This window comes from Dipodomys spectabilis, unplaced genomic scaffold (assembly GCF_019054845.1).
Source record: "Dipodomys spectabilis isolate Male_0828 unplaced genomic scaffold, ASM1905484v1 ptg000108l, whole genome shotgun sequence".
Lineage (NCBI taxonomy): Eukaryota > Metazoa > Chordata > Mammalia > Rodentia > Heteromyidae > Dipodomys > Dipodomys spectabilis.
The window spans coordinates 23340519-23360130 of record NW_024870785.1 but is presented as its reverse complement, the minus strand read 5'-3'; positions in this window follow the sequence as shown (position 1 = coordinate 23360130).

Genomic DNA, 19612 nt, shown 5'->3' with positions numbered 1-19612 from the left:
GGTAAGAGAATGCACATGCATTGCACATAATCATGCACGCTGGTGAGGGACATGCATGCACAGACACGCACACATGCACGCCCACCTGGATGTGGGTATGACCACAGTGGCCACCCAAAAAAGAAGCAGGAATTCGGGAATCTGCCCTGCATTGTCTCTGGGGTCCATCCCGAGGCTTCTTGAATCCACTGCATCCACCAGCAGTCTCAGGACCCAGGCCATGTTCATTGCTGTCCTCCCCCAACTGGTGTTGCACCTGTTGCTGTGATGGGAAACCTAGGGTATCTTCAGCCTGACCGCATGCATCTCCATCCTCATAGTTGTGTGACTGCGGCATGTGTGTGATGCACTCCTGGGCTTGGGCTAGTTCAAAGTAAGTGGGTCACTTCACACACATGCGTGCATGCACACACACGTGCACAGGCGCGAACACACACACACACACACACACACACACACACACACTCATAGGACCGGAAGTGCAGGTCAAGGGACTGTAAATGTGTGTGAAAGGACCTGAAGCTGGGTGAGGGGACTTGGGAGTGCACTTGCAGAGCTACATAAACATGGACTAAGGCGCCCTAGAGCCCCAAGGAGAATGAAGGGGGGGGGCGGGCTGTCTCAGATACCTCCTTGCTACCCCCAGTATGGCCCCAGGGTTGGTCAGTTCTGCCGGGCCCTCTGGTGGTCATGGAGCTGGAGCCACATTCATTGCAACCTTTCCTGAACTGGAACTGCACCTGCTACAGTGAGGTCTCTTTGCCTGTGGACCTCTGTCTTCCTGGTCTGCATGTGCCTTGCTGCAGTGCCATCACGGGGACGCCCTCATTGCCAGGAAGTGCCCCTCCTCTGGATCCCCCTCCCCATAGGGGACTGGAAGCCATGATAAGGGGAGGCCTATTACTCCTGTTGATACAAGAAAAGATGGAGATTTGGAGAAAGGAGTTGACAGTGGGGATGAAGTCCTGTCTTGTACACAATAGATATCCACTAAGAGATTCACAGTGTACAGTGGCATACTGATAATTCAGAGAAGCCTAGTAGTAGAAAAAGAATGTCATTTTCGCTCACAGTCTTTAGCACTTCCTGTGAAACTTGCATCAACATCCTCATTTTCTCTATCTTTTCACAGACCATTCCCCAGGAGCTCAGGACATCTGGTTTTGATCAGAGTTGACACCAGAGTGCCAAGGGACCATTATCATTGCATGGCCACCACCATCTGGATTTTGTCCACAGGGGACCTGTCCCCTTTCCTACTGGTGCTTCAGCTGCCTCATCTGCAGAATGCAAGGTCAGAAACATTGAATGTCCCTATTACTTTCTTTGACCAAACTGGTTTATGGGAGCCTGTGTTTCCATCCATCCTTGAGGGGTGGATGCTTTAGATGACATTGCCAACTTACTTTAAATGATATCTTTGTAATACAACTTACCTTTTATCTCTCTTAGCCAATCATACTTTGCTCTCTCATACCCTGTGAGCATTTTTAAAACATTTTTTGCACTTGCAAAGCAGGCAGTTAATAATTGGATCAGAAATGTAGCTTGAAACTTTGTTTTTCACTTGCAATAAAGGTAATTAATTACAGGGTCAAAACTGTAATGTATACATTACTGGGCAATTTTCCACTGCGGGATGGAAGGAATATTGACACTTAGAAGATGCCATACAAGGTCATTTGCTTCAAATGACCTAGGTTTACATTTCTTTTTAGCAAAATGTTTTAAAAGGTTGAGAAAGCATTCTCTTACTTTTCAAAACAACTGTGGGACCCATGAAAACACAAGCCATGTTTCTGCACGCTAAGTACTATATTAGCTTTATTGAAGAAACCAGGGTTCCAAAGGCCTTGGAATCAAGGCCTTCATTTGTTGAGGTGACAGAAGGAGGCTCTAGTGTCAGGATGATCCCCTGTCTGTATGATGTGTGAAATCTTCTGCTTCCATTCGTGCTTCCATTCTGCCATACATTTGCTAAAATGTGTTCAAATCCAGGGTGAACCTTCAGGAGAACAGAGAACAAAATCAGTCAGTCAATCTTGGGATCCCAACTCCTGTGACCACAGAGACACATTTTTCTCATTTTTGTCCTGAGTTGTGGCTCCTGTGGTTGCTTGGGGAATGGAGCATAAGGAACAGAGAGAGTGAGAGGGTAACTGGGAGCTAAGCCTTGGCCCTTCCTGCTCTCTTCTCCCACTCCTTGAGATCTATCAAGAGGCCTACCTTGGAGTCTTTCTGCACCTCCCATGTTTTAGGTTGAGTTGAATTTAGGCATAAGGATATTGCAGAATATTCTACAAATATGCCAATTCCAACCACAGGTCAGATGGTCTTTTCCATTATGAGGCAGACTTACTTGCTCAGCTTACCTGCTGTTGTTTGACAATCTTCCATAGTGCTGGAGTGACAGCTATATGTAGAGGGAGAGCCAGGGCCCAGAGTGTGGCTACTCTGTGATTCAGACCCAGATCTCTCACTCACTCATGATGTTTTGTTTCTTGAGGTGCATAAAATATGTTTTCAAACCTTATGAACACTGACATGTATGAGTCATCTCCATCACTGACTGATTCAACATGATCACGGGATACAGTCATTATATTGCCTTCTAGGAGAATGCTCTGTGTATCACTCTTTGTTTCATTCAACGGCCCACTAAAATTCATGAACGTCAGCTCTGGATGAGCTCCATAAAATCAGTCTTGGGGGAAAACTGGATATCTTGAATGCTAAGACTAAGATAAAAATGAGCATCACTGGAAGTGGTGCTGTGGCTCAAGAGGTAGAGTGCTTCAGCTCACCTTGAGCTGAAGAGCTGAGAGATAGTGCCCAGGCCCAGAGTTCAAGCCCCACCACCTACAAGAAAAAAAAAGACTATCCAACTAAAAATGCACATCATTCAACTTTATTTTCACTAGAAATGCAGGAAGCGATTCTTACCTTGGTCAGTTTCTAGTCCTGTGTGTGTGTGTGTGTGTGTGTGTGTGTGTGTGTGTGTGTGTGTGTGTGTGTGTATGTGTGAGTGTGTGTGTGTGTGTTGGGCAGGTAGGGAACTCCTTGTGAGCTGGCATTTAATGTCACCAAAAATGAGATTTAAGTTACATTCAAAAAATTACATTCAAAAATATTAAATGAAGTCAATGCATGTTTCCCCTTCTATGTGGAAGCTAAATTTAGCTTATAAACTCATCAGTAAATATACTTGAGCCTGAAATCAAGGCCTGGGAGCTGTGTCTAAGCATAGCTTTTTTGACATTGTTGTTTTAATTGTTACTTAAAGCGAGCACTGTACCACTTGCCACATCTGGCCTTTTGGTGATTAATTGGCCATACGAGGCTTAATGGTCTTTCCTGCCTGTATTCACTTCAAAGTGTGATCTTCAGATCTCAGCCCCCTGAGTAGCTAGGATTATAGGAGTGTGTTACTGGCATCCAGAACAAACTCTTTTTAAAGACGATTCTTATCATGTAATTAGTTGTCTAAAGAAAGGTCTCAGGATATTTCCATACATGCATACACTGCATCTCAGTTAAACTCACTCCTCCATCACTTTCTTTTGTTCCATCCTTGAAACAAATGTAGGCAGGCATTGGTGGTTCATACCTGCAATACCTGCAAGGCTGAAATCCAAGGATCTTGATTCAAAGCCAACTGGGACAGAAAATTTTGTGAGACACTTATCTCCAATTAATTATCAAGAAGCCAGAAGTGGAGCTGTGGATCAAGGGACAGAACAATAACTTTGAGCAGAATAGCTAAGGAACAGTGCCTGCTGGATCCTGAGTTCAAGGCCCCCCACCCCCCCGTCAACCAATCTCATTGTTCTCTTTTAATGCACTCATATGTATTTGTACCGTGTTTACCCTCAGCTTTCCTCTTGGCTTTCCTTCATATTTTGCTTTCCTATCATTTATTTTGTTTTTATTTTTTAGTGTAACTTAAGGCAACAATGGATTTTCTATATGCTTTTTCACCAGTACATATATTATGATTTAGTCAGATTCACCTCTTTCATTATGCTTTGTTTCCATACCCCTCTACCACCACATTCAGTAGCTTTAAATGTGTCTCCTTATGCCATTTTCTTACCTAGTCACAATGTATTTTAATCTTATTTATACCCTATCATTTCCCCTCCCTTTCATCCCTATAGTTCCACCTTTAAATCATGTTTTCTAGTCATGTCTGTAAAAATGTTTATATCTAGATATGCATATCTTTCTAAGTCTAGATGGGTGAAAAAAAGTGATACTTGGCTCTTGGAGCTTGGCTAACAAATCAGATACATCCTTCCTCCCCCAACCCCCATCCTCTTTTATAGCTATAACTTTATTTTGGCTTTCAGGGAAAGCAAAGCACCTAAAGCAGAGCTGCTCAAGAGGCTGAGATCTGAAGATCACAGTTGGAAGTGAACCCAGGTAGGAAAGACCATTAAGACTATTATTGCCAATTGATCACCAAAAGGCCAGCAGTGGAGCTGTTATTCAAGTGGTACAGCAAAATTAAAACAAAAGCAACATCATCAAGTAATTGCTTGCTTGCATTCCTCTTCATAGAGTAGTAGACATGAGTGTGGTTGGAGCTGGGTTCCAATTCTAGATTCCACACTTAAATGCCTGACTTGTAATTTTAAGCTGCAATCTTCTGTGTGTGTGTTTGAATAATAATAAATAAAACACAATTCTTAGGATGATTCTTAAGAATAAAATCAACTGGTGTAGATAGATTTGGGTAATCCTTACATAATAAAAAACCAAGTTTTGGAGATTTCAAACATGTGTAATTATTCTCTGCAACAACAGGTATCATTTTTTGCATTCAAAAAACATTACTGATGTGTTCTTACAGATTTTCTTTTCTTTTCTTTTCTTTTTTCTGGTGGTTGTGGGGATTGAACTCTGGGCCTGAGCACTGTCCCTCAGCAATTCAGCTCAAGGCTAGCATTCTACCACTTGAGCTACAGGTCCACTTCCGGTTTTCTGGTGGTTTATTGAAGATGAGTTTCATGGACTTTCCTGCCCGGGCTGGCTTTGAAACTCGATCCTCAGATCTCAGCCTCCTGAGTAGCTAGGACAGGTGTAAGCCACCAGTACCCGGCTTCTTACAGATTTTCTATATGGGAAAAACAACATGTAGGAATTAATTCATAGGCACTTCTTTTTTTTTCTCAGTCATAGTACTTGAACTCTGGGCCTGGGAGTTGTCCCTCAGCTCTTCAGCTCAAGGCGAGCACGCTACTATTTGAGCAACCATGACACTTCTAGCTTTCTGAGTGATTTATTGGAGAAAAGACTGTCACAGCCTTTCCTATCCAGGCTGACTTTAAACCACCATCCTCAGCCTCCTGAGTGGCTAGGATTACAAACATGAGCTACCAGCACCTGGCACATAAGCACTTTTATATAAAAACTGAAGTACTTGAAGTGTTGAATCAGGTCAATTGACTTTGAATGGACAAGGTTGACCTATTACCTGCTCTGTGGGAGTTCTGTTTGTGTGTAGCATTTATTTTTATGGTTTAGAAAGCCTGTGCTTATACATCTTCAGACACACTTAGCAGAGATGGTTAATCAAGCCAGAAGCCAGGGGCCATCCCCAGATGCTAGTCAGCACCACTTTGAAACTCACTCAGTCTCTCTGAGCTGACTTCCATCCATCACTCTTCTTTGGGGACAGGTTTCTGCAGAGATATAGTACCTATGAGTCTTGGCCTCATCTGGTATCAAACTGCTCTGTCATGGGAAACCTAGCCAAGGACCTCCTTTTTCTTTGCCCATCTTTCTAGATGGAAGTCAAGATTTCTGTCTCACAAAGCCAAAGGGCATGCTATTTGGAACCACAGTCTCTGGCCCTACGTGCAGTAAAGTGACTTCAGAATGTAACATCCTTGTTACAGCTGGATGCATTTTACCAAGGCGGTCTCATCCTCTTTCTGGCCATTGTTTAAATCACTGCAGGGCACTCATCTGCAGTAAAAAGATGCAGCAGCCTGGTTCTGTTGCATGATAGGAATGAGAGACTTTGCTGGAGGAGACTGTCTGCTAAGGCATCAAAGACTTGGAAAAAAGTCTACTTTTTGCCATTCGGGACATGGTTTCTGCATAGTCTGTAGGAATGGCCACCTGCCACCTTTGGGTATTATTTTCTTATTGGGGAAGTTGTGCCCAGCTGATTATTATTCAGAAACCAAAAGAGATAGATTCAAAACCTGGACTTAAGTCAGAGTCATTTCCAGGCTTGACTGCTTCCCACTCATGTCTTCCAGCTGTCATCTGGAGCTGCAGCTCCTTATCATGGGGCCTTCTCCATAGACTGCTCACACATGCATTTGTTTCACCCAGGGCAAAGAGTATAGGAGAATGAGAAAGAGGAGAGAGCAAGGGAGAGCAAGAGAGAGCAAGAGAGAGAGATCCTACTGTGAAAGCAACGGCTATTTACATTGCAATCTGAACAATGATATCTCTCATTTCTGCCATGTTCTATTCACTAGAAATAACTAGACATGGCCATTTCTGAAAAATGAGAGATTGCCAGGGATTATCGAGATTGGTATGGTTTTGTCCTGGAACTTCCTTTCAGAGTGTGTTCCCTTAAGGGGATCTGCTCAGCTAATGGCTCATGGGTCCTGAAATGAAGGGACAATCTACACCTCATCTATGCTCTGTCATATTCAGTGCCTGAATGAGCCTGTGCCCAAGATACTTGGTCTGAGAGAGGGTTGAGTATGCCTGGCACTGGTTGGAACAACCCCAAGGCTAAGGTCCACTGAATGGGACAGGAAACAAAAAAAGGAAATTCAGAAAAGAGCCTAAGAGACATATAAGACATGAAACAGCCTCATGTGTGTGAAGAGTCTAGGGAATCTAGGGAGAATTTCATGGAAAAAGGTAATGATCCAGTATTCTCTCCCATTGGGAAATTTCCAGTCATGCCAGTGTACTCCTGTAGTACTGCCATTCAGAATGCTGAGGCAGCGAGAACATAAATTCCAGAACAGCTTGCACTATATCACCCAATTCTATCTCAGAAAAGAAGGAAGGGACAGACCAAAGGGAGGAATAAGTGCAACAAGCAAATGAAGAGAAAAGGAGGAACTAGTAAAGAAAAGGAAGGGTAAACAGAGGAAAGAAAGGGGGGAGAGAATTCAAAGAATCAAGAATAGGGAAAAAGTATATGTTGGGATGTCTAAATAACCCTCATATATGACCCAACAATGATAACTGTCAGCAACTACTTATGGAGACTTTTTAAAAGAAAGAATGACGTAGTAGGTGACAATATTTGGCAAAATGAATTAGGGTTATGGAGGAACAGCTCTCTGAGATTCATCTGTAAGTGAACTTCCTGGGTGTTTTAGGGGGAAGAGGGTTTTTGTTTTTTGGAACTAAGTCTTGCTATGTAGTCCAGGTTGAAGTGTAACTCATTATAAAGGCCAAGATGGCCTCAATCTCTGAACCTCCTGCCTCTACCTTCTGCATTCTGTGTTTGTGAATAAGGCTTTATTACACTCAGCTCCTTTTTAATGCTGCTGTTGTGTGTTGTTGCCAGTCCTGGGACTGGAACATAGGGCCTGGGTGCTGTCCCTGAGTTTTTTTTGCTTAAGGCTAGTTCTCAACCACTTTGAGGCATAGGGACACTTGAGATTATCTTGTCATTTTCAAGAAGACTCTCATGGACTTTTCTGCCCAGGCTGGATTCAAACCGAGATCCTCAGGTCTGAGTAGCGAGAATTACAGGTGGGAGCCACCAGTGCCTGACACATCATTAATTCTTTTCCCTTAAAAAGATCTCTCAAGTTGCTGGGTAGTGGTGGCTCATGCGTACAATCCTAGCTACTCAAGAGGCTGAGATGTGAGGATAGCAGTTGAAAGCCTGCCCAGGTTAGGAAAGTCCATGTGACTGTTATCTCCAATAAACCACCAGAAAACCAGAAGTGGCACTGTGGCTCAAGTGGTAAAGTGCTAAGCTTTAGCTGAAGAACTGAGGGACAGTGCCCAGGTCCGTCCAGAGTTCAAGCTCCATGGCCAAAAATAAATGAATAAATAAATGAAATAAAGAATAAACTTCAGGTCCATAAAATAGGAGTCTGCTTCTGAGATAAGACATAAGAAATATGTCTTGTTTTTATTAGAACAATTATAGATATATTAAAATCCGAGACAATGGTACTAAAAAATATAAAAGCAAGATACTTTATTTCTAACCTGTGAGGGATAAACAAAGATTGAAAAGAATGATTAAGCAAATCAAATACAGTAAAAAGACATACAAAGCAGCACAGGAACCCATTCAAACTGGAATCAGAAATGAGAATGGCAGATGTGGACAAAACTATGACTTCATCTTGGATGTCTGGTCTCTCTTCTCAAGAGGAAAGACATTTTTGAGTTGAATCTTTACAAAGTCTCCATATCTCAGGCTCCCTTGTAATTAGATGTAGACCATGCTATGTGAAAAGGACAGTGTTATAATTTCTGTACATGGTTAGTCTCTGTAATACCCTGTGGGGCCCCAAAAATGAGCGGGGCCCAATAGTGTGGCCCCATGGTCTGGCCTGCTGGAAGGGAAGCAGCATCAAGAGTCAAGTCTCACAACTCCACAGACCCGGCCACTGGACAGAACAGGGCATTGAGAGACTGATGTCACCACCCCAAGGGGCTCTGGAGGGGCGTGCCATGGCTGGGGCATGCCACTGAAAGGGGTGGAGCATGCCACCAAAAGGGGGAGGGGCATGCTCCTGGAGACATGCACATAGTGAGCTGCCTATTGGGATTGGACTTGGGCAGCGGGGGATGAGCATTAATGTCAGTTTGAAACCATTAGTGGGAAAGGGGTGCAGCCTATCTGGGTGTATATAGGCTGCATGCTCCAAGGCCAGTGAGGACGTTAGGGGGAAAACACAATGGGAGGGAGGAGGGAAGAGTCCCGAGGACACCTGGACTCCTGTGGAGAGGGGAGTCCAGAGGAGACCAGGTGTCCTGAAGAGAGGAGAGAAGGAAAAGACCAGGAGCCCTGTGGCAGGAACTGAGTATGGAGGAAAGAGAGGAGTGGGAGTGGAGGGAGAGAGATGGCAGGAGGGGAAAGCCTGCTGCAGTAGGTTAGGGCAGGCCTGTGGAGGACAGGGCAAGCCTTGAGAGGTCCTTTGGGGCTTCTCGAGGAGCTATTCAGGGACTTTTTTTTGGAGTCCTGTTGTGGGGCCTGAACTGTGGGCCTGGGCGCTGTCCCTCAGCTCTTCAGCTCAAGGCTAGCACTCTACCACTTGAGCCACAGTGCCACTTCTGGCTTTTTTTCTTTTTGCTTATGTGGTGCTGAGGAATCGAACCCAGGGCCTCAGGCATGCAAGGCAAGTACTCTACCACTGAGCCACCTTCCCAGCCCTTCAGGGATTTCTTGAGGGGCCATTTGGAACATCCTCCTGAGGTAATTCCATTTGGGCCCTCCCTCTAGAGAAGCCTGTGGACAGTGGAGAGATCTGCATGTAGGGGAGGAAGGGAAGAAAGGGAAAGCCTTCCCCTTTGGAGGTTTGGAGCTTTGGAGCTTTGGAGATCTGAGGTTTGGAGGTTTGCGGACCGACTAATTGGTGGTTTGCAAAAAAACCAATAAAGGTTGGAGGGTCAGGACAGCCTATTGGAGGTTTGGAGGTTTGGTGGTTGAGCCTGCTCTTGGTTCTGGGTATCTAACCCAGGACAAGGTAGTCTCAAGACACCTTTCTGGTGTAAATGGTGTAAATAAACTTCTTTTGTTCACTTCTCACTGTGCCTCCACGGATTGTCTCACTCTCTGGGGTTCAACAATACCCCACTGGGTGATGTCCTCACAGGGGATTTCCTAGGATGCCCAACCCCGAAGAAAGATGAGGGCCACTGGCCAATGTCCTCATGGTTCCCACATGGCTGCCATGGTAGCAGTAAGAGCATCCTCCCATGTGTCCAGTGTCGTTGGCAATGGACTTCCTGGCCCAAGTACCTAACTGCCAGTGGGTGTGCACTGGGCTCTGATTGGTCCACTTCCTCACTGATGTCAATGGTCTGACTTGTGATTGGTCCATGTCCCCCTGACATCACAGGGCATTGTGAAGCGTGCCCAGCAGGGTACATATGAGGCAGCTTCTCTCCAGCTTTTTCAGTTACAGCTCTGGGAGCTTTTACTTGGTGACCCGCTGGACTAACTCAGAGCTACTTGGTTGCTTTCATTGGGTGTGGGGGGGGGGGTTGTGTTGTTTGGGTTTGGGGATATCATTTACTCATCTGGCAGTTGTGTTTACATTGTTAGTAGTTTAGCTTCCTTTTCTTAAGATTTATTAGTTGTCAACTTCATTGAGATCATCTTAGGCAATTCTTAAGCTTGATCACTTGCCATCCCAGGGGCAAGATGTTAATGTACAACTTTAGTTCCTCCCCCAAGGAGGAAGAGATCACTGTCATTGGACAGTACAACTTGACAGAGATCATCGGTTATGGCAGCTGTGGCTATGTGAAGCTGGCCCATCCCTCACAAACACAACATGGCAGTCAAAGTTCTCCCAAAGAATGATCTGAAAAGCCATGAGATAGAAAATGAGGTAGCCATTGTGAAGAGTGTACGTCACCCACACATCATCTGATTGTTCCAGGTGATGGAGGATGAAGACTGTGTGTACCTTGTCACTGAGCTGGCCACTTGGGGCCATCTCTTGGGGTGGGTCAATAAATCCCCTTGCAGTTGCCTATTCGAGTATGAAGCCAAGAGATTGTTCAAGCAGATCACGAATGACATTCACTACATTCATGAGAACAGAATTGCATACCTAGACCTGAAGGCTGACAATATCCTGTTGGACACCAATTGCAAGTCAAGGTCAGTGATTTTGGCATTAGCATCAGGGTGACAAGGCAGTTGCTAAAGGGGGGTTGTGGAGCCTTGCTATTCCACCTCCCTAAAATGTTCCTACAGAACATGTTCAATGAGTACAAGGTGGACATTTGGGGACTTAGGCGTGCTTTTGTACATGATGACAACGGGAAAGTTCCCATTTGAGGGGAATAAGATGACTCAGATACGAAAACAAATCCTAGAGGCCAGGTACACTGGTCCCCTTTACCAACTGCAATGGGAGGTGATCTCCTTCCTAAACTGCTGACTGTGGGCTTCAATCTGAGGCCTGCTATTGAGGAGATAATGGAGCATCCATGGCTGGCTCTATGTGTGGGATTTGGCATGCTTCCTGATGAGCCACTGCCCAGCAAGCTGGACCCCATTATTGTCACAGTCATGGGCAACATGGGGTACACCGTAGCTGGTATTGAAAAGACATTCCAGGACAGAGCATTCAATGGCGCCATGGGCACCTACCTGCTCATCCAAGAAAACATAAAGGAGAATACCAGAAGTGTGGAATGAAAAACGATGCCTTTGGCTAGTCCACCATGCACAACTCCTGAGGACAATCCCACCAGCCCTCTCCCTCCAAGAAAAAGAGCCACCTTTTCTTCAGGACATAATGCCTTCAGCTTGTCCTCAAAATTTCAGTTACCTCTTGAGAGCCTGAAGAGCCAGTCTGCCTGTCCTTCCACTCTACACCCTGTAGAGCTCCAGTTCCAGCTTCATTTGGGGCCCAGATTCTTTTAGCTGGTCAGGCACACTAGACAGTTTCCACTCAGTGGAAAATGGTCTTCCCTCTGGGCATCCTCAGGAGGAGGCCATAGCCCCCCGGTGGAACATTAGACAGGACTGGAGGAGGGTGGCTAACAGGATAGTCACCATTTTTCGCAGACTCTGCTGCTGTGTGAAGGCCCCAAAGTAATGTCCACAGATTGAGAGCAAAGCTGTCCCAGAGAAAGCGGTGCAGAACTCTGAAACAGCACAATTGAAAGCCACCGGACTCAGACCTTCGGGGTGACTCTAACTGGGGTGTGGAAAAGCAGATAGATGTGGAATTGAAGAGCTGCAGGTGAGGAAGGAGTCGTGCAGGAAGTTCACACTGTGGAGGTCTCAGGCCAGCATGGCCAGGTTGTGTGACAGCTGCTAGGGGAATCTCCGGTAGGGATTCCTTCCGGAGAAAGGACAGCTGACATCACCAAGGCTTTCCAATGCTGAAAGGTAAGCTGAAAGGTGGCCTCAAGCTGCTGTCCTTTCTGAGCTGGGCATTTCCACATTGATCCCTTAAGAGTATTGTCACTTTATTGAACAACCTTTCCCATTTGTCCCCTGAACACTAAGGTGTTTTTGTCCCAAACGCTTCAGGTCATCTCACCTTCTAGGTAGGTTGCTTGTGTCCCCACTTGCTAGTTTATTTATTTAGATTTTTTTTATTGTGAACATACTGTACAGAGGGGTTACAATTACATGGGCAAGATAATGAGTACATTTCCTATCAAGCATTGTAGCCTCCTCTTTGTTTACCCTTCACATCTCTTCCCAGCCTCCCCCTGCCCCCCCCCCTACTGAATCCTCCCCCCACACACACACCAAAGTTGTAAAGTTCATTTTCAACATGACAACTTGTACTTCTCATTGCTGCAACGGGTCCAACTGTATCCTTATTTAAACGACTTGTTTTTCCCCTTTCCCTCCACAAATTATACCGACATCAAATACAGTGAAAGCGGGTGTTATACTGTGAGGGAGGGACATACAAAGCAACAAAGAAATAATCTTATAAATGTATTAGAAACAATCACATGAAAGGAAAAAAAAAACCTTTGAATACATATCTTAGGGTTCGTTTCCCTAACAACATCTCATCTGACCTTTTCTGCTTGACACAAGATATACACTGCTTATTGCAAATAAGGGAAACCATGGGACCTATGTTTCTTTGGGCTTGGCTTACTTCACTTAATATAATTTTTTCCAAGTCTTTCCATTTCCTAACAAATGGGGCAATGTCATTCTTTCTGCTGGAGGCATAGAATTCCATTATGTATATATACCACATTTTCTTGATCCATTCATCTACTGAGGGGCATCTGGGTTGGTTCCATATCTTAGCTATGGTAAATAATGCAAAAATATTTATTTAGGTTTAAAGTGAGGCCCTTTAGCTTGGTGGTATAGTAATCCATGGATCTGAGGGGCAGGAAGCATCCTGGACTCTGCTTCTCCTTCCCCAGTCTCTAGGTGACTGGGTACAACTACTGAGCACACTAGTTACATTGACTAGGTTGGAGCATAAAGGCAAATCTTCACTGAGAATGGAGAGGTACCTGTCTCCATTCACCCAGTGTACTGTCAATGGTTTCTGCCCTTAACTTTCCTCCATTTCAATGCACTTTCCTGAGTGTGTGATTTCTCTCTAAACCTCATCATTATCCCAACATAAAACCATCATCCAAGCAGCTCTTCTTTCAGAGTTGTTTATTTGCTCACAATCAAAGAGACCCTATTACCTAGACAGGTTGTTTTGAATTGCAACTCCTCCCATGAGCCCCCATTTTCTCTAAGGGCAACCAGAAGGCTGGGTTAGCTGAGTTTCAAATAAGAGAACAGTCTGACCAACCAGAGCCACTGTTTAGACTGGCCAAGGATATGAAGTAGAATAATATTCCTTCCTTGAAGGTAGAGGTGGAGAAACCTGTGAAGGAGCAGGATTCCTGAGAAAATATGAAGATACAGTGGTGCCTGTGGATGGACCCTGCCTGGGATGACTGAATCTGGACAGGAGCAAAAATTCGGTAGGTTGGGATATGACCTCTACCACTGGGTTATTTGTGTTGGTTTAGGCAGGGCCATGAGATTTCCACAGACAGGTTTTGATGCAGGCTAATTCTGTCTGCCCTTGAGTGACACGTGTGTTATAGAGAAGATTTGGGTACACCTGGCTTTTGCTATGTGGGCACTGATGTCAGGAGGCTAAGCCTGCAGAGCAGACTGATGAAGATTTTCTGCAGGAGGTGGGATCAGTGGTCCAGCTCAGAGCTATTCGGGAGCAGATCTCCCCTGAAAGAACAAAATGGGATTCTGGTAAAAGTCCCAATAAGAGCTACAAGAGGGAAAAGATGGGTACAAAGTAAATGACAGGGTGGACACTAAATGTAAAGAAGAAGACAGGAGGCAAGTTAAGAAGGGAGCTGAGGAATCCTGCATTCCACATGCGCCATTCTTCAGTGAAGAAAGTGATTGGGAAGGAATTAACTTGATTTGTAAGATTTCTCAATCGCTATTCTTTTATTTTTTTTCCTTTTGTTTGTTGTGTGTATGTGTTTGTGTGCTGCTACACCTCAGTGTTTTTCTTATGCTCTGTATCCTTTGCCTTCTCTGTTCTCTCTCCACTTTTCTCACCTTCTCCCTGCTCCCTGTTTTCACTCCTCCCATAACTATTCCTATTCTAATTCTCCTGTTCCTCTTCTTGCTGTTCTACTACCCTCTACCATTCCTTCTCTCTCTCTTCCCACTCTTGAATCTGTCTCTTCTCTCCCTCCACCTCCCTCACTCCTCCTCTCTCTCTACACTTCTCCCTTTTTTCCTATTTCCCTTTCTCCCTGTCTTTCTCTTGTCTCTCTCAGTTTTCATGGATATGTCTGGTTCTCTCCTGCTTGAGTTACACTTCCAGGCTTGCATTTCTCTAGTTACTTGAAGATGAAGTCTTCCCAGACTTGCTGTAAATGCAATCTTCAAGGTGTCACCACCCTAAGGGGCACCGGAGGGGCATGCCACCACAAGGGGGCGGGGCATGCTTCTAGAGACATGCACATAGCAAGCTGCCTGTTGGGATTGGACATGGGCAGCTTGGGGGAGGAGCATGAATGGCCATTTGGGACCTCCCTCCAGGAGGTCTGTGGACAGTGTAGAGGCCTGCATGTGGGGGAGGAAGGTAAGAAAGGGAAAAGCCTTCACCTTTGGAGGGTTGGAGCGTTGCAGCTTTGGAGGTGTGAGATTTGGAGGTTTGCAGACCGATTAATTGGTGGTTTGCAGACCAACTAATAAAGGTTGGAGGGTCAAAACTGCCTATTGGAGGTTTGGAGGTTTGGTGGCTGAGGCTGCTCTTGGTTCTGGGTATGTAGCCCAGGACAAGGTAGTCTCAAGACACCTTTCTGGTGTTAATAGTGTAAATAAACTTGTTTTGTACACTTCTCACTGTGCCTCCACGGATTGTCTCACTCTCTGGAGTTCATCAATACCCCACTGGGTGATGTCCTCACAGGGGTCTTCCTAGGATGCCCAACCCCGAAGAAAGATGAGGGCCACTGGCCAATGTCCTCATGGTTCCCACATGGCTGCCATGGTAGCAGTAAGAGCATCCTCCCATGTGTCCAGTGTCGTTGGCAATGGACTTCCTGGCCCAAGTACCTAACTGCCAGTGGGTGTGCACTGGGCTCTGATTGGTCCACTTCCTCACTGATGTCAATGGCCTGACTTGTGATTGGTCCATTTCCCCCTGACATCACAGGGCATTGTGAGGCGGCATTGCCCAGCAGGGTACATATGAGGCAGCTTTTCTCCAGCTTTTACAGTTACAGCTCTGGGAGCTTTTACTTGGTGACCCGCTGGACTAACTCAGAGCTACTTGGCTGCTTTCATTAGGTGGGGGGGAGGGGGTTGTGTTGTTTGGGTTTGGGGAATTACTCATCTGGTGGTTGTGTTTACTTAGTAGTTTATCTTCCTTTTCTTAAGATTTATTAGTTGTCAACTTCATTGAGATCATCTTAGGCAATTCTTAAGCTTGATCACTTGCCATCCCAGGGGCAAGATGTTAATGTACAACTTTAGTTCCTCCCCCAAGGAGGAAGAGATCACTGTCATTGGACAGTACAACTTGATCATCGGTTATGGCAGCTGTGGCTATGTGAAGCTGGCCCATCACTGCCTCACAGACACCACAGTTCAAAGTTCTCCCAAAGAATGATCTGAAAAGCCATGAGATAGAAAATGAGGTAGCCATTGTGAAGAGTATACGTCACCCACACATCATCTGATTGTTCCAGGTGATGGAGGATGAAGACTGTGTGTACCTTGTCACTGAGCTGGCCACTTGAGGCCATCTCTTGGGGTGAGGCAATAAATCCCCTTGCATTCGCTTATTCCAGTATGAAGCCAAGAGATTGTTCAAGCAGATCACGAATGACATTCACTACATTCATGAGAACAGAATTGCATACCTAGACCTGAAGGCCGATAACATCCTGTTGGACACCAATTGCAAGTCAAGGTCAGTGATTTTGGCATTAGCATCAGGGTGACAGGGCAGTTGCTAAAGGGGGGTGTGGAGCCTTGCTATTCCACCCCCCAGAAATGTTCCTATAGAACATGTTCAATGGGTACAGGTGGACATTTGGGGACTTAGGCGTGCTTTTGTACATGATGACAACGGGAAAGTTCCCATTTGAGGGGAATAAGATGACTCAGATACGAAAACAAATCCTAGAGGCCAGGTACACTGGTCCCCTTTACCAACTGCAATGGGAGGTGATCTCCTTCCTAAACTGCTGACTGTGGGCTTCAATCTGAGGCCTGCTATTGAGGAGATAATGGAGCACCCATGGCTGGCTCTACGTGTGGGATTTGGCATGCTTCCTGATGAGCCACTGCCCAGCAAGCTGGACCCCATTATTGTCACAGTCATGGGCAACATGGGGTACACCGTAGCTGGTATTGAAAAGACATTCCAGGACAGAGCATTCAATGGCGCCATGGGCACCTACCTGCTCATCCAAGAAAACATAAAGGAGAATACCAGAAGTGTGGAATGAAAAACGATGCCTTTGGCTAGTCCACCATGCACAACTCCTGAGGACAATCCCACCAGCCCTCTCCCTCCAAGAAAAAGAGCCACCTTTTCTGCAGGACGTAATGCCTTCAGCTTGTCCTCAAAATTTCAGTTACCTCTTGAGAGCCTGAAGTGCCAGTCTGCCTGTCCTTCCACTCTACATCCTGAAGAACTCCAGTTCCAGCTTCATTTGGGGCCCAGATTCTTTTAGCTGGTCGGGCACACTAGACAGTTTCCATTCAGCGGAAAATGGTCTTTTCTCTGGGCAGCCTCAGGGGGAGGCCATAGCCCCCAGATGGAACATTAGACAGGGCTGGAGAAGGGTGAGTAACAGGATAGTCACCATTTTTCACAGACTCTGCTGCTGTGTGAAGGCCCCAAAGTAATGTCCACAGATTGAGAGCAAAGCTGTACCAGAGAAAGCAGTGCAGAACTCTGAAACAGCACAATTGAAAGCCACTGGACTCAGACCTTCGGGGTGACTCTAACTGGGGTGTGGAAAAGCAGATAGACGTGGAATTGAAGAGCTGCTGGTGGGGAAGGAGTCGTGCAGGAAGTTCACACTGTGGAGGTCTCAGGCCAGCATGGCCAGGTTGTGTGACAGCTGCTAGGGGATTCTCCGGCAGGGATTCCTTCCAGAGAAAGGACAGCTGACATCACCAAGGCTTTCCAATGCTGAAAGGTAAGCTGAAAGGTGGCCTCATGCTGCTGTACCTTCTGAGCTTGGCATTTCCACCTCGATCCCTTAAGAGTATTGTCACTTTATTGAACAACTTTTCCCATTTGTCCCCTGAACACTAAGATGTTTTTGTCCCAAACGCTTCAGGTCATCTCACCTTGCAGGTAGGTTGCTTGTGTCCCCACTTGCTAGTTTATTTATTTGGGTTTAAAGTGAGGCCCTTGAGCTTGGTGATATAGGAATCCATGGATCTGAGGGGCAGGAAGCATCCTGGACTCTGCTTCTCCTTCCCCAGTCTCTAGGTGACTGGGTACAACTACTGAGCACACTAGTTACATTGACTAGGTTGGAGCATAAAGGCAAATCTTCACTGAGAATGGAGAGGTACCTGTTTCCATTCACCCAATGCACTGTCAATGGTTTCTGCCCTTAAATTTCCTCCATTTCAATGCACTTTCCTGAGTGTGTGATTTCTCTCTAAACCTCATCATTATCCCAACATAAAACCATCATCCAAGCAGCTCTTCTTTCAGAGTTGTTTATTTGCTCACAATCAAAGAGACCCTATTACCTAGACAGGTTGTTTTGAATTGCAACTCCTCCCATGAGCCCCCATTTTCTCTCAGAGCAACCAGAAGGCTGGATTGGCTGAGTTTCAAATAAGAGAACAGTCTGACCAACCAGAGCCACTGTTTAGACTGGCCAAGGATATGAAGTAGAATAATATTCCTTCCTTGAAGGTAGAGGTGGAGAAACCTGTGAAGGAGCAGGATTCCTGAGAAAGTATGGAGATACAATGGTGCCTCTGGATGGACCCTGCTTGGGATGACTGCACCTGGACAGGAGCAAAAATTTGGTATGGTTGGATATGACCTCTACCACTGGGTTATTTGTGTTGGTTTAGGCAGGGCCATGAGATTTCCACAGACAGGTTTTGATGCAGGGTGATGCTGCCTGCCCTTGAGTGACACGTGTGTTATAGAGAGGATTTGGGCACACCTGGCTTTGCTATGTGTGCATTGATGTCAGGAGGCTAAGCCTGCAGAGCAGACTGTTGAGATTTTCTGCAGGAAATGGGATCAGTGGTCTAGCTCAGGGCTATTTGGGAGCAGATCACCCCTGAAAGAACAAAATGGGATTCTGGTGAGAGTCCCAATAAGGGCTATAAGAGGGAAAAGATGGGTACAAAGTAAATGACAGGGTGGATACTAAATGTAAAGGAGAAATGACAGTAGGCAAGTTAAGAAGGGAGCTGAGGAATCCTGAATTAAACATGGGCCATTCTTCAGTGAAGAAAGTGGTTGGGAAGGAATTAACTGTTGATTTGTAAGATTTCTCAATTGCCATTCTTTTATGTTTTTCCTTTTGTTTGTTGTGTGCATGTGTTTGTGAGTGTGTGCTGCTACACCTCAGTGCTTTTTCTCTTATGCTCTGTTTCTTTTGCCTTCTCTGTCCTCTCTCTACTTTTCTTACCTTCCCCCTGCTCCCCCCCACCATTTCTCTTCCTTTGTTTTCAGTCCTTCCATAATACTCCTATTCTACTTCTGTTCCTCTTCTTGCTGTTCTACTACTATCCTCTACCATTTCCTCTCCCTCTCTTCCTGCTCTTGAATCTGTCTCTCTCCCTTCACCTCCCTCAGTCCTCCTCTCTCTCTACACTTCTCCCTTTTTTCCTATTTCCCTTGCTCCCTCTCTGTCTTTCTCTTTTTTCTCTCTCACAGTTTTCATGGATATGTCTGGTTCTTTCCTGCTTGAGTTACACTTCCAGGCTTATATTTCTCTAGTTACTTGAAGATATGTCTTCCCAGACTTGCTGTAAATGCAATCTTCAAGGTGTCAACTTGGGAGATATGTAGGATTACAGACAAGAGCCTACAGCATCAAGGAATGCAATTGGCTTTGTTAATCTGGTGTGGCAAATGTTGGTTTCTCTATTTTGAAAGGGGATTTGTGTATTTATGTGAGGGACAGCTGTGTAAGAGTCACCTTACAATTGGTTGTGGAAGGAAGGGGGTGCTGTGTTGGTGTGAATGGACAGGGAAGGATGACATGTGCACTGTACAAGTGCACTGAGAGGTGTTAGATTCTTAGTAGAGACTCTATGAGTCCCCAGAGAGGCCCCCTTTCCCAGAGCACCCGGCTTGGGCATGGTGCTTCTGTTTTCCGGTAAAGACTTTAGGCCTCATGGAAGAATAGCAGAGCCCAATTTTTGTCCTTGGGGAATCAAGAATGCTATCAGAGCCAA